At 35.6% G+C, this 14,306-nt stretch overlaps 1 pseudogene; it reads right to left on the reverse strand.

Annotated features, from left to right (window-relative positions):
* Positions 1-11,129, reverse strand: part of LOC148126352 (uncharacterized) — a 380,750-nt pseudogene extending 369,621 nt beyond the window's left edge.
* Between the last annotated feature and the right edge of the window lie 3,177 nt (positions 11,130-14,306).

Below are 14,306 nucleotides of genomic sequence, written 5' to 3' on the forward strand. Positions count from 1 at the left end.
TTGTCTTATCGCGTTAACAATGATTCTAAAGCAAATATAAATAAGAGGGGTGAGAGAGGGCAACCCTGTCTAACGCCCTTTTCAATGCTTAGTGGGCCTGTTTGTTCACCATTAATTAGTATATTGGCTTGTTGGGTATTGTAAATTGTTGTGATAATATTCTCGAATTTAGTGCCCAGATTCATGTTATAGATTTTTTGTATTAAGAAGTGCCAATGTAAGTTATCGAATGCTTTCTCCGCATCTAGAAACAAGAGTGTAAATTGTTTCTCTGGATGAGCTTCATAATATTCTAAGACGTCAATAACGGTTCTTAAATTGTTTTTAATTTGGCGGAATGGAAGGAAACCATTTTGGTCTTCATGAATGTATAAATTTAAAACTTGTTTTACTCTATTCGCAATAATTGAGGTAAATAATTTATAATCGGCATTTAAAAGTGAGATTGGTCTATAATTGTTAATATATCTGGCATCCACATCCTCCTTCGAATTAATGCAATCAACGCCTCCCTCCATGAGTCTGGCATTTTGGCAGCCGAAAGTACTTCGTTAAACACTTCCAGCATCAGAGGCCCTACTAAATCTAATGTGGCTTTATATAATTCTACTGGAATCCCATCTGGACCAGGGGATTTATTATTACATTGATTTTCCATTGCAGATTTTAACTCAGACCATGTAATATCCTTATTTAGTAATTCTTTGTCTCCTTCCCCTATTGTTTTATCATTCGTATTCTCCAGATAAGTTCTTATTTTATCCTCATTGATTTCTTCTTTTTATATAATCTTTGGAAATAGTTTAATATAATATCCTTTTTCTTCTCAATCTCATGTTGTGGGATGCCTTTCTCATCTATTAATTGGTGTATCAATCTCTTTTCTTTTTCTTTTTAAGTTTATAAGATAGCCATCTTCCTGGTTTATTGGCGTGTTCAAAATAATTTTGTTTGGACCTTCTCAAGCTAACTTCTAATTTATCTTGTTCAATTAAATTCAGCTTATGTTTGGCTAGTATTAACTGATTTTGTAGTCCTTGGGTCTTGGGGTTTTTTGTAATTGTGTTTCTAAGTCTTGGATTTGTTGTTGTAAGCTGCGTTTTGTTGGGCATAAATTCTCTTGTTTCTCATAGCATTATAGGAAATTGTTGTGCCTCTTATAATTGCTTTCATAGTATCCCAAATGTTCTGTTTTGAAGTTGTTTCATTATTATTATCTTTTAGTAAATAATTTAGCTCCTCTTTCAGTTTATTAATATACTCTTCTTCGTTTACAATTTGGTTATTTAGTGTCCATCTTTTTTTTATTCGTCTCCTATCCCTCCAAATTAGCTGTATTGGGTTATGATCAGCCCATTCATTCGGTAGAATTTTGATTTCTTTTATTTCATTAGCCAAGTCCAAATCCATCCAAGCCATATCTATTCTGGTCCAAGTCTTATGTGGGTTAGAATAATATGTAAAAATTGTTTTCCTTCAAGATTCCGTTCCCTCCATAGATCTTTTAAATTTAACTCTCTCAACATTTCCTTACATGCTGCAGAGAGTTCCCTTTTCCCCTTCTTGTTTTTCCCCATATTACTATGGTCTTTCTGGTAGTCTGCAATGGAGTTAAAATCGCCAATCAAGCAAATGTTTCTTTTTTCAAAGCCTACTATTTTTTGGTGAAGGTGTTTAAAAATTTCCCCTGGTCATCATTTGGGGCATAGATTGCTACAAGTAAAAATGTGATGTGGTTTATCCGAACTTGTATAACCAGAGTTCTTCCTTCGGGATCCGACCAGATTAGTTCTGCCTTTACATCTTGTTTTACATAAATTGCAATTCCTTTTTCTTGTGTTGGTCGGCCGGTGCTGTAAAAGTTTACCTAATTTTGGACAAATTAGATATCTTTCGTCATTCTTCAAATATGTGTCTCTTGAAGACATATTATATCTGCGTTATGTTGAATAAGTTTTGAGAATATCCTTTTTCTTTTTAATAATGAATTTAATCCGTTTATATTGATGGAGAGCAACTTCTTCCCCTCCACCATTTATCTACTTCTGCTTAGATTTTTGCCTAGTAATGATTCGGTTCTCTTGTTGTTGTTGTTGTGGGATTTGCTCTTCTCTCCCATGTTGTGGATTATCACTTCTTGAAATTGGAGAAAGTCGTTCCTTTTGGGTTCTGTGATAATATCGGACCTCCTGTGGTCTTGTTTTAGGTTCTTCTTTGGTGGGTTGACTATTCTTATCTGTGAGCTGTTGATGAAAAACTTGGGCCTGTTCTATCGATTCTATTTTGATTTTCCTCTCTTTCCATGTAATTAACATCCCTTCCGGGATTAACCATTTAAAATGGATTCCTTCTTTATTTAAATCATTAGCTAAAAATTTATAATCTTGTCTTATCATCCTCACTCTCTTTGGAATTTGTTTTAAAATCCTAATTTCTCTGCCCTTATATGATATTGTTTCCTCCTAGACATTTTCAAAATTAAATCCCTCAGACATCTCCTAGAGAAGCGGATATGAATTTCTCTTGGACAGTTGTTACGCCTGGCGTAGCTTGTGCTAACCCTATATACCTCATCAAACTCTTTAATTAGATCATCTTTTTCCTTTCCTAGCCATTCAGCCAATATTTCTGCCATCAAATGTTCCAATTCTTCATTTTTGGCTTCCGCCACATTCTGGAATCTTAAATACGCCATTGCTTTGTCCATCTCGAGGTGGATCAGAGAGTCTTCCGTTTCTCTAAGTACATTTTTAAATTCCTCATCCATCCTTTCAAAGTTAGACTCCATGCGTGTTGTTCTACTCTCTATATCTTTTATTTTCACTTCGTTTCTCTCCATGGCCTGCTGTAGAGACCCTATCTTACCCTCCACCTTCGCTATATCCGCTTTCATTTCAGCCTTCATTTTCCCCATCTCATCTTTCAATTCACTTATATCTGCTCTAGTTTCCTTGTGATTATTAATCATCATTTCTTGCATTTTAGATATAGCTTCCTGCAAGGCTAATATGGAAGTTTGTATATTAATATTGGGGACATTGGGCTGCTTTTCCCCTATTAAAGACTCCTCGATAGTTTTTGAGATGTTGGTGGGGTGGCTGTCAACGTAGTCGATAGGGTCGGGATAGCCTTCTTTCCTGTTTTTAAGGCCATAGTTGTTGTGGATGTCATCTCTCTAAGTATTTGTTTTTGTTGATGCACAATATTAAATATATTATCCCAAATCACCATTCAGTATTTGGATTCTGTACTTGAAAGACTATTCACGTATTTCAATTTTATATCTCACTCCACAGTCTTTTCCCTATATCATAAATAGAGATCTGCAACAATATTCTAGTCAATGTAATAAGAAAATTGGTCAACAATAGTACATCAATTAACACTTTAAGGAATTGATCTTAAATGTCGTAAGTAGTCTAAATAATTTATAAATAGATTATATCAACAAAGTTTATCCCTTTTTACTATTAATACTTACAACAGTAAACTCTTAACTCTTTGATAATAGTGTATCCTCCTCTTCCCCCCAGTAAGTAAAATTATGTAAAGTGTTTAGGAGATACAATAGGGAGGCAAGGGGCAAGATAATAAGAGAAGGGGTAGAAGAGAGATTACCACAGCTTCAGAAAATCAACAAACAAACAACCACAAGGAAGTCATCTTAAAGAGAAAATAGTGCCAACTTAGTAAACTTAAGTAGTACCACGTAATAAAGAGAGCAAATTGGGTGAGCTAAAGTTCCATCTTCCAGCTAGAGGTTTCTTTTCAGCCTTCCAATCAGCAAATGGTGAAAAGTGCTGACTAATCTGCAGTCCCAAAACCGTCTATCCCAGCGTTCTGTTCGCCTCTGGCTTCTTCCTCTTGCTGCTGCTTCTTTCTTTGCTTTCCAACTTTTAAATCCACATACAAATCTTCCAAAGTCCAATATAATGCTCAATTTATCTTCTCCCAATATTAAGTAGATGTAATAGTCATGTTGTGCTCAGACCAGATCCGGATCTCCAATCTCCAGGTTTTAGCAATCTCTCTCTTTCCCCAAAGCTTCCCCAATTGCTTTTCTGGCCGCTCTCCGCCGGACTTCCAAGAGGTGCTTATCACAACCAGGAGAGAAGAATTTATGCTATCATTCTTCTGTCATTCTACTCCCTTCAGACTTCAAAGAATCCAAGATATAAACCGTTTCTCTGTTCCTGTTACTGGATCTCGCAGGCTGTCACTGCTTTGCTTATTCACTCAAGTGGCAGACGGATTGGAAGCCGCCATAAAATGACAGCTTACTCTTTAGCGCCGAGCTCGGGAGTTTCCCTCTTCACTGTTGGGGAGTTGCCTTCCCCCTCTGCAGCTCGAGGATCTCCACGTTGACACGAACCTCTCCGGGGTTCAAGTATCCCTGGGGATCGCTCCTGACGCCAGAAAAGGTGTTCAAGCCTGCACCAGACTTCTTCACCTCCGATCTCCTGTCCTCTCACTTGAGACTCCCACATATTCATCATTACTGTACAAGTATACTTCAAATTCTGTCTCACATTGCTCCATATCAGCTTTTGCCCATTTTGAATCTTTTTGATAATATAAATGGGAAAGTCATTAATGATTATATTCTTCTACTATTAATTGCTGTTTTGATTTTTCCTCTTGGTGGTTTTCCAATAATTCCCAATATGTCAACCATTTGTCTTTGTCTGCTATATCTTTTCTATGATATCCTTCTTGAGCGGAGATCTATATGGGTGTTTCGGGGCACATCTTGGATTTATTCCATATTCTCAATATGACATACTTAATAAAGCAATTTTTGAAATCCACATTAATTTTAACTTTAAAACTATCAATGCCATCCAAACTGTCGGTCATGATCTTCTACCTCTAAAACTCTTTTTTATTTCTCAACAATATCCATTATTTTATCCAACTTAAACAAGCAATGATATACAATTTCATATCTGATAAACTCAGTTCTCCTCTTTCCTTTGCATCTTGTAACACTTTGTATTTAACTTGTGTTTTTTCCTTTCCATATAAATTTAGATACTGTATATTTTTTGCCATTGTTTAAATGGTACATCTGTTGTCAAAACAGGCATTGACTAAAAAAAACTTCCATTATTCTTAGCAAAGCATTCATTTCTATCCAGAGTTCTCCCCAATAGTGACAATTTTAATTTTTCCTATCTTAACATGTCCTTTCATTCCATGTCTTAACATAATTATATTGAAATAATATACAAATCATATCTGTCAAAGTAATACTAAAGTATTATATATTTTTTTCAAGCTTAAAACCAGTTTCTCCATCAGTTCTTTTTGTTTTTCTAATTTCATATTTTTGTTAACATCTATGTCTGTGCATTATACATCTTAAAAAGTGTAACGTACCAAAGCCCTTCCCCATTAAATGTTTCTATACCTTCTAGTGAATCTTTTAAAATTAACACCAAATCATCTTCAAGTGTCCTAATTTATAAGTTTCTTTTTTAATCTTAATTCCCATAATTCTCTTATCTTGATTTATGTCTCTATTTACTACCTTAATAATTAAAGTGAATAAAAGTAGACATAGCTGTCTTGTATTTTTTTGATCTCACAAAGTTTTATTAGTTCTCCATTTGCTTCTTGAGATGTATAAATTGATGTTATCCATTTAATTAAATTATTTCTAGATTCATATTTTCCAGAACCATAAATTAAAAAAATCTGAAATATCAAACACCTCTAAAAATGCAGCCGGTTTTTCATTTTCTTGTTCCAACATATTCCAAAATATGAAACATTTTAATATTATCTCATAATTGGCTTTTAGGTAAAAACCCACACTTATCTTCATGAATAAAATCCTATAAAATTATTTCCAAACTTTTGGCCAAAATTGTACAATCATTCAATAAAAATATTAATAGCTTCTAGTTAAGATCAAATCTTCTATAGGCATTAATACTATATTAGTCTCTTGCCAACTATCAGGAATCTTTCTAATTTGCAAAATAATATTCATCATTTGTTGTAAAGGTGCAAAAGCTCATCCTAAAAGCATTTATATTTGAGGCTGGAAATCCACCTGAATCAGGTATATAGATCCATTCAAATTTGTCTCCAATTCTCTGTAATCTTCAGAAAAGATTCCAGAACTCAATGCAAATATTTGTTTACTTTTTTTCCAACGAAATTTCTTGGCCTTTGTACAAAGTACTATAATATGGATGAAACATGTTTTGCATATGTGTATTATCAAATAATTTTCTTTTTGTCATTTTAATATTATTTTTTCTTTTTGCAAGTTGTGTGACATTCATCTCCCCAGTTATTTTGCAAATTCAAATTTCTTTGTTTTGCATACTTCATTTTATTTCCACCTCTCTCATTGTTAACAATAGAGAATTGCCTTTCTAAAAACTTAATTTAGTGAGTAATAGTTGTAATCCTTGGGGATTTTAAAAATTCTTGCTTTTTTAACTCATTCAAAATCATCTTGCCTTTTCTTTCTAAATTCAGTCTTACATTGCATAAAATATCCTCTTGCAAAAGCTTTACTTGCATCCCAAACCGTCCTTACTTCTATGTCTTTATTAAGATTGTGTGTGTGTTTTTAAAAAACCCTTTATCCTCTTTGTACAATTCTCCATCACCATTTTTTTTATGACAGCATCACATTTAATCTCCAATAAAAAATCCATTTTCCTTTTAAAAGTTAAAATCACTGGATTCATTATGTTCCACTTTATAAACATTATTAGCTGAGGTCTTAGAAATCCAAATTATAGCTATTCTTGAAAAAGATTTGTGTCTTTCAGAAAAATAAGTATTCAGAATATTCTATTGAATTGGCATTTTTATATCTCTATGCATCAACAAGCTCCAAATTATCCATTAATTTTTTTTAAATGGTAAATTACTATGTGTATTTTAATATTCTTCTCAGAGGTTCTATCTTTTTATGGAAAAAAAAAAAAACTTCATTCACTCCAATCGCCAGAAAACATCAATTTTCATATGTAATATCCAACAATTTATCCATAATTCCTTTATAAAATGGTTTCTTTTTCCTTCATTTGGGGCATAAATTCCCAATATCCTAATCCTGTAGATTAGCTTCTACCCAATATATCTTCCATAATCACCAGTCAATAAAAGCTTTGTATATAATTGGAGATTTATATATAATATAACGCCTTTTTCAACCCTACTAAGATAAATTCTTTCCTTAGATTTTTGTGACTTAAATATTTTATATATTTTGTTCTAGTATGCATTTCTTGTACATAAATCACTTTAAGATTTTCAGATATTTTTTTCCTCTTTTGGCTGCATTTTCCCCATTTATATTTCACATTAAGTATTTATAATCTATCACTAACCCAATATTTTGGGGAAAAAATCAATATCTATAGCAACCAACATGGAATCCTCTTCAGTGTCTTCTATCTGTTGTAGCATTTGTTTTGGTCTTATCTGTCATTGCTAATTCTATTTGTGTTTCCTCCAGATCTTCTTTACATTTTTTCCAAAATATTTCTTACTTTCTGCACACAGTTCAATCTAAATTTCTGTTAAAAACACATCACTTCAACTTATCCCATCTAAATTGAATTTTCTTCAGTTTAAGTTTGTCAGATAAAAAATATTCTGTTTTCTTTTGTATATTATTCTAATTGGAATTTCCTTAAGTACATTTACATATATATTATCAATCTTCAATCTACTATTAAAATGCTGCTCTAAAACATGGTCTCTTGTCATCTTCCTATCAGTTGTTCTACGATTCTTAATTCTTCTTAAGTTCTTCTTTCCCATCTTTTTTATTCTGCAGATTCTCAGCCTAAGAACTTCAGGCCCAATTACATTAGCTCCCCGTAATTACATTCTTATAGTTTAGCTCAAGGCTTTCAAACTCATGGGCCAGATGCATCACGTACTGGTCACGCCCACACCTGGTTTAGCAAAGAGGGGGAAGTTACAATACGTCATGTGACAGTGCTGCAACGATGCGAGTTTGACATCCCTGGTTTAGCTGATACTATCCTTATCTTTAGTTTTATAAAATCCATCAATTATCTAGTATGCTTAAAAATAAACAGTGAGCATTCCCACAAATATCCTGTTTGTTAATCTAATTACTTTTATTATTTTCCAAGGAATTTCCATCCCTCCCTCCATTTCTTATCCCTTTTTCCTTCCTTCCTTCCTCACAGTTCATCCCATTTCCTCCTTCCATCTCTTCCTTCCACCTTTCCTTTGTTTTCTCCCTGTATCCTTCTTTCCTTTCTTGTCACTTTTCTTCCTTTCCTCTTTCACTCTATGTCATTTAGTTATTATCTTCCTTCCCTCCCCAAGGGCCGTGGATTTTGGACACATTCTGTAAATTAGCCCATTTGAGGTACCTTGGTTCAAAAATTGTTGCCCTCTTATGCAACATTTAAGTACACACCTAATTTTAAATTCCTACAATGTGAAGAGTGCTGGTCATATGTAAGTATTTTATGTTCTGTGCCACAGGTGCTTGTTGGTGTATCAGCTCATAGGGAATTCTGGAAATCGCAAGCCAATGCATCTGAAGATTTACAGGTTGGAGAGGGATGAAATATTCGCACACAGTTTTTTAAAAATGCTTAAAATTAGGGTGTTATCTTCTCTCCACACTACAAACGGAGTTCACTTGGCATGACAATTCATAGTGAGAACAGTGACTTCTTAGAAAGCTTGGAAGAAAAGTGAAAGTGATAGAAAGATAGCATAGCAATTATCTAGATTTTTTAAAAACCAATTACATGTAAAAGCAAAACATTGAGTTCTCATTCCTTCCATCTGCCAACATTATTAACTGTCACTGAATAAGCCTTTTAGATATAGCACTAGCACTCTTAGGCTCCAAACACTGTACACTGCAGGTTCTATTTTCTTAAATTACTCTGCCACTGATCATATCTATACAGTATTATGTAGAAATTAAAGTAGCTATAATATATATCTATAATAACTTTCTTTGCCAGTTTGTGCCCCAGGTATGACCCTGCTCTCAAAAGCCAGGCAAATGTACAGATGACTTACTGTTACTATACAACTATTACTATACAACTGTTTCTTCTAAGTTTAACAACATTTTTCCAGTTGTTTAAAAGTGTAATACACATACACACACAAACACACTATTTTTGTCTAATATTTCTTGATTATTATTACGTCGAACAATATCCACAATGATTTAGCAATATTATTATGGTTGGTCACACAGTCCAACAGATGTTTAGACTGGATTTAGCATTTTATCCATCTATCGAATCCTTTCCAAAGATTCCCTGGGATAGGCAGATGTTGTTTGATGGTGTTAAGGCATCATCACAGGATGAGGGCCGCATCAGGGTTGTGTTTGACCTTGGGGGGGCAAGTGGCCATGGCTAGGATGGGCATGGCAAGCTCAAAGTCATTCATGTTGGGGGCACCTGTGGTGGCCCGGGCAGGGCTTGGGGATCCATTCCCTTCCTTCCTTCCTTCCTTCCTTCCTTCCTTCCTTCCTTCCTTCCTTCCTTCCTTCCTTCCTTCCTTCTTTCGTTCTTTTCTTTTTCCTTCCCTCTTCATTCTCCTTTCTTCTTCAGAGGCATGGCAGGCCGCTTCTTCACTGTTTCCAGGGCGGCCCCAGATCTGGCCTGCGGGCCTTGAGTTTGACACCCCTGCTGTAGCCTGGTCCTTGTTGACCAATCGGTACAGATTTCTGTAATTTACAACTCACCATATTGTTTATGGGAAAGACACTTTTTGTGTAGCTGATATGATGAGACCTGTCCAGTATTGTTGAATCTCTGGGCATACCTCTTCTTTGCTCCTCAGAACAAACAAACAAAACCCAACCATGTCAAGGTAATGTGTCACTCTGGGTTGTTGTTACAACAGTATGAAGTAACAGCTGCCAGTTCTTTAGCTGGTGTTGACCTTCATCACATTCATTTTCCTCAAGAACCTACGGTTTCATAAATATTGGCATAGTGTATGTGCAAATCCAAGTAATATGATCTGTTGCAATTGACTGATAGATTTTTAAGTGTTATCCAAGATTTGAGGATATGGTACCCAGTGTGCTAATTACCACTGGAACCACCATGGTTAACATTTTGATTTTCAGATCAAGATACTCTGTGATTATCTCCAATTTGTTGTCTTCTATTATAGCAACAGCATTTATATATTACCCTATAGTGCTTCACATGGTTTACAGAGTCAGCATATTCTCCCAACAATCTGGATCCTCATTTTAAGGAACCCAGAAGAATGGAAGGCTGGTCAGGATCAAATTTCTGACAGTGAGCAGAGTTAACCTGCAACGCTGCCACAGCTCTTCTATTTCTATTTATAGGTATCTTGTTATCTTCTCCAGTTCTTTCTCTTCTATGCTGCTGTCTCCAGGCACTGCCACATCCACTATCCAGATTTTTTTGTCTTTCTTATCAACAATTGTTAAGTCTGGGGTGTTATGTGGCAGGTGCCTGTCTGTTTGAATTCTAAAGTCCCAGAGCAATTTAATTTCTTTATTTTCAATGACTCTGTATTTTATGGTGCAGGCAAATGATATTTCTTGCAGATCTTCCAATGCACAATTGTTGCTACTTTGTCATGCTGTTGCTTGTAGTCAGTCTGTGCTATCTTCTTGTAGTAGCAGCTTACCAAGTGGTCTACTGTTTCTTCAGCTTCTTTGCATAGGCAGCACTTACTGTCTGTTGCTGTCTTCTCAAAACTTTGTATACATTTGTCCTTAAGTCTTGGTCTTGTGCAGCCAGAATTAATCCCTCAGCCTTTTTCCTTCAACTTTCCTGCTCTTAGCCATTGCCATGTCTTGTTATTATCTGCTTTCCCTACTATTTTTTTAATGTACTGGCCATGTAGTGCTCAGTCTTCTCATGCCTCCATTCTATTCTTCATGTGGTCTTTCTTGTGTCAGTTTGGTCTCTCCAGTAGTCAGTAAGTTTTCCAGGCATACTAACTTGTGCATCTTGTTCATTGTCCTTCAGATATTCTTCCAAAGCCCTTTTTTCTTCTCCAACCATCTGATGTACTTGCAACATTCCACACCCACCTAGTTGCCTTGGTAGGTAGAGTCTGTCAATGTCACTGCAAGGATGAAGGGCATAATTCATAGTCATTATTTCTTGGGTCTTCCTATCCATTGCTTTTAGTTCTGTTTGAGTCCAGTCCCCTATTCCTGCTTGTATCCAATGACTAGAATTGCCCAGTAGTAGTAGTAGTAGTAGTAATAGTAGTTATAGTTGTTGTTATTATCTCAGCTGTAGAATAAAGCAGTGACACAAATAGTTCAAGTGAATTGCAACACCTCTGTGGACAGTCTTCTCTGAAATGACAGTCCTGAAATACAATTATCAGTGTGATCTACTTAAGAATTCATCATCAGTTCCTGCTTTCTGAAGAGTAAAAAAGAAAAAAGATGTACAAAGAAGAAAAGGTGATAAGAAGGCATCATTTTCTTCCAGCCTCATAACTGTAAATTGAAGAAAATTATTTTCTTTGCCTGCAGCTCATTGGCATAGAGGCAGCATTATATTATAATTTCATAAGCATAAATCCTTTGAATAAATTTTGGAATAACTGAATTAGAAATGCAAGTAAAGTATCTAACAAAAACCTAACTGTTCCAGGCAAAAAGAATGGATGGTAGTACAACTACTGGAAGGAAGCTTCGTTTGTCAGCTGTCACAGAAAGTTAGATGGAAGCTCTGCAATCTAGCCTGATTTCAGTGAGCTAGATTTGAAAGACAAATGTTCACTACAACTATAGCAACCAAATATACTCCAATATGCAACCTCTTCTCACAGAACACTATTGTTTCCCTGGAAATAGCAGGCTTGGGGCTTTTAATTATCTGGTACATTGCAATTCTATACATGTGACTTTGTGGTAAATAAAACTGAGTTTAGTGATAATTGAACTCAGATAGATGAATACATGGATTAAACCCAGAGGGATGGCCTTAATGTTGCAGCCTTAATTGTTGTTATGAAGATATGATGCTTAAAAAATAGCTCCTCTGACCAGAGTTCAGTTGGATAGCAGAAGACATATTGAAATGGTGTTTTTAGTAGATAGTTAATGGATAGTTGTTTTGTTTCTTATTTATTTAATTTGCTTACTGAGCCCCAGTCAGGTGGAGGGATGATTCATAACCATCTTGCGCTACTATCTCAACAGTAAGACAGTATATATTTGAGTTTGCCTGACATTCCTTTTAAAATCACTCTTGGGTCAAGAAATTAATCTACTTGCAAAGGTAACAGACATATGATCTATGTTAGCTGTCATACAGATCATACAGGTAATTTGTGGCATACATGTTGCAGACTTAAATCTATGAAGCTTCAATTTTTACTCTGGACATACTACAATAGTCTCCTTTGGCTTTCCCACAGATCTGTAAATAATAATAATAAAAAAAGTAAATAACATTGCAATACATGAAAGAGGGCAGCAGAGGGCGACTAACTAATAACCTTGTCAACCAAAAGGATTGTGACCACCAGAAGGAAGGATGAATAAATTAAGTTTGGCTGAGGAATGACATCCTCAACAGCCAAAGGACAGCTGGATTCCCATTATGGAGAATAAGTATATATCTTTGAGGCTAATATGGGATATCTAGTTGCTCGTCATGAAATAAAGCAGATCCAGTTGCTCCATAATGAAAGAGAAGAGACAGATAAATAAAATAGTAGGGAGACAGAGAGTCTTCAGTGTTGTAAGAACAACTGTTGATCAGTCTATGACAGCTCTGAAAACCTAAAACCTGAGGACTGTAGCAAGGATTAACCAAAAAAGCCTACTGTGGAAAGTTAATTGTGCTATAAGATACTTTTGAACATTCTGTATCACCATGTTAAATTATAGAAGAACAGAAGCATGCCAATCATTGTGATTTAATCTCTTAGTGGAAGAGTATTCCCTGTTATGTCAACGGTGTTGTTCCCTTTGCAGAGATGCACAAGGTTCCATAACTTATGAATTCTTTATAGAGATACTGTAGGGATTGTCAAGGCTCTTAAAGAAGGGGTGTATTTAGTTTCATCACTCATTCTTCATACCAAAAATCCATCCCTAGTAGCTTTTATTTTGATTTTTTTTCTATTACAAACAAATGACTCAAATGGAAATTAGCATGGTCCAATCCCAGTGTTTAAAATAGCTGGAATCCAGGTGTTTTAAAGAAAAAAAGGTCTGTGTAAAAGTAAAAAGTTAAAAGTTAAAAAAAGGATTCGGTGTCATGCCTAAATATTGATTCTTCTGCATTAAGAATTAGTTTTTTTTCTATATATTTTCCAATAAGTTGCTGAGCTCTGCCCCTAATTATCCCTATACAATAACAAGTCATGTAAGTTTCATAATCTGCTATATCACTGCTTTCCTGTTAATTTCTCTCCATTTATACAGGTACAACAATTACAATAATTACTTATGATCACCATAATTTCTATGACATAGAACAGTGGTGGGATTCAAATAATGTAATGGTTCGCCCAGGGTCAGGTTGGCTGTTGTAGGAGGTGGGTCCATCCCTGTCCTCCAGCTCTGCCGCACATGCAGGATGAGCTTCCCACGATGGCCAAACTGACCCTGGGCAAACCAGTTGTTACATCCCCCCTCCACTATCAAAGTGGATCCTGGGCACTGTACTGTAATGGAGAAACAGGCAACGGAGCAGCCGGAAGGAGGGAAGGAGGAGGAGCATGGAGAAGAAAGAGGCCTTCGCCTTCCCTTGCACCGGCCGTTCCATTGCAGTGCAGCACCCAGGATCCACTTTGATAGCAGGGGGTAGGTAATTTAATAACGCGTTCACTTGAGCTAGTGTGAACCAGCTGAATCCCACCACTAACATAGAGCTTATTTCTATCTGAGGGATATTCAAGGTTTGAGTATCATTTCCTGCCTCATGCTGGAAAGACAAAGAGTACTGGTAGTCCTCAGCTTATGACCACAATTAAGCCCAAAACTTACGTTGTTAAGTGAGACATGACATTTCTTGGCACAGTTGTTAAGTGAATCACTGCAGTTGTTAAATTAGTAATGCGATTGTTAAATGAATCCAGCTTCCCCATTGGCTTTGCTTGTCAGAAGGTTGCAAAAGGGGATCACATGACTTTGGAACACAGCAATGGTCATAAGTATGAACCAGTTGCCAAGCATCTGAATTTTGATCACATGAGCATAGAAATGCTACAAATGTTCGTAACTGTGAAAAACAATCATAAGTCACTTTTTTCAGTGCCATTATAACTTTGAACAGTCATTAAATGAACTGTTGTAAGTGAAGGAC

Source organism: Pseudonaja textilis, chromosome 3 (assembly GCF_049901715.1).
Source record: "Pseudonaja textilis isolate UNSWEBS1 chromosome 3, rPseTex1.2, whole genome shotgun sequence".
Taxonomy (NCBI): Eukaryota; Metazoa; Chordata; class Lepidosauria; order Squamata; family Elapidae; genus Pseudonaja; species Pseudonaja textilis.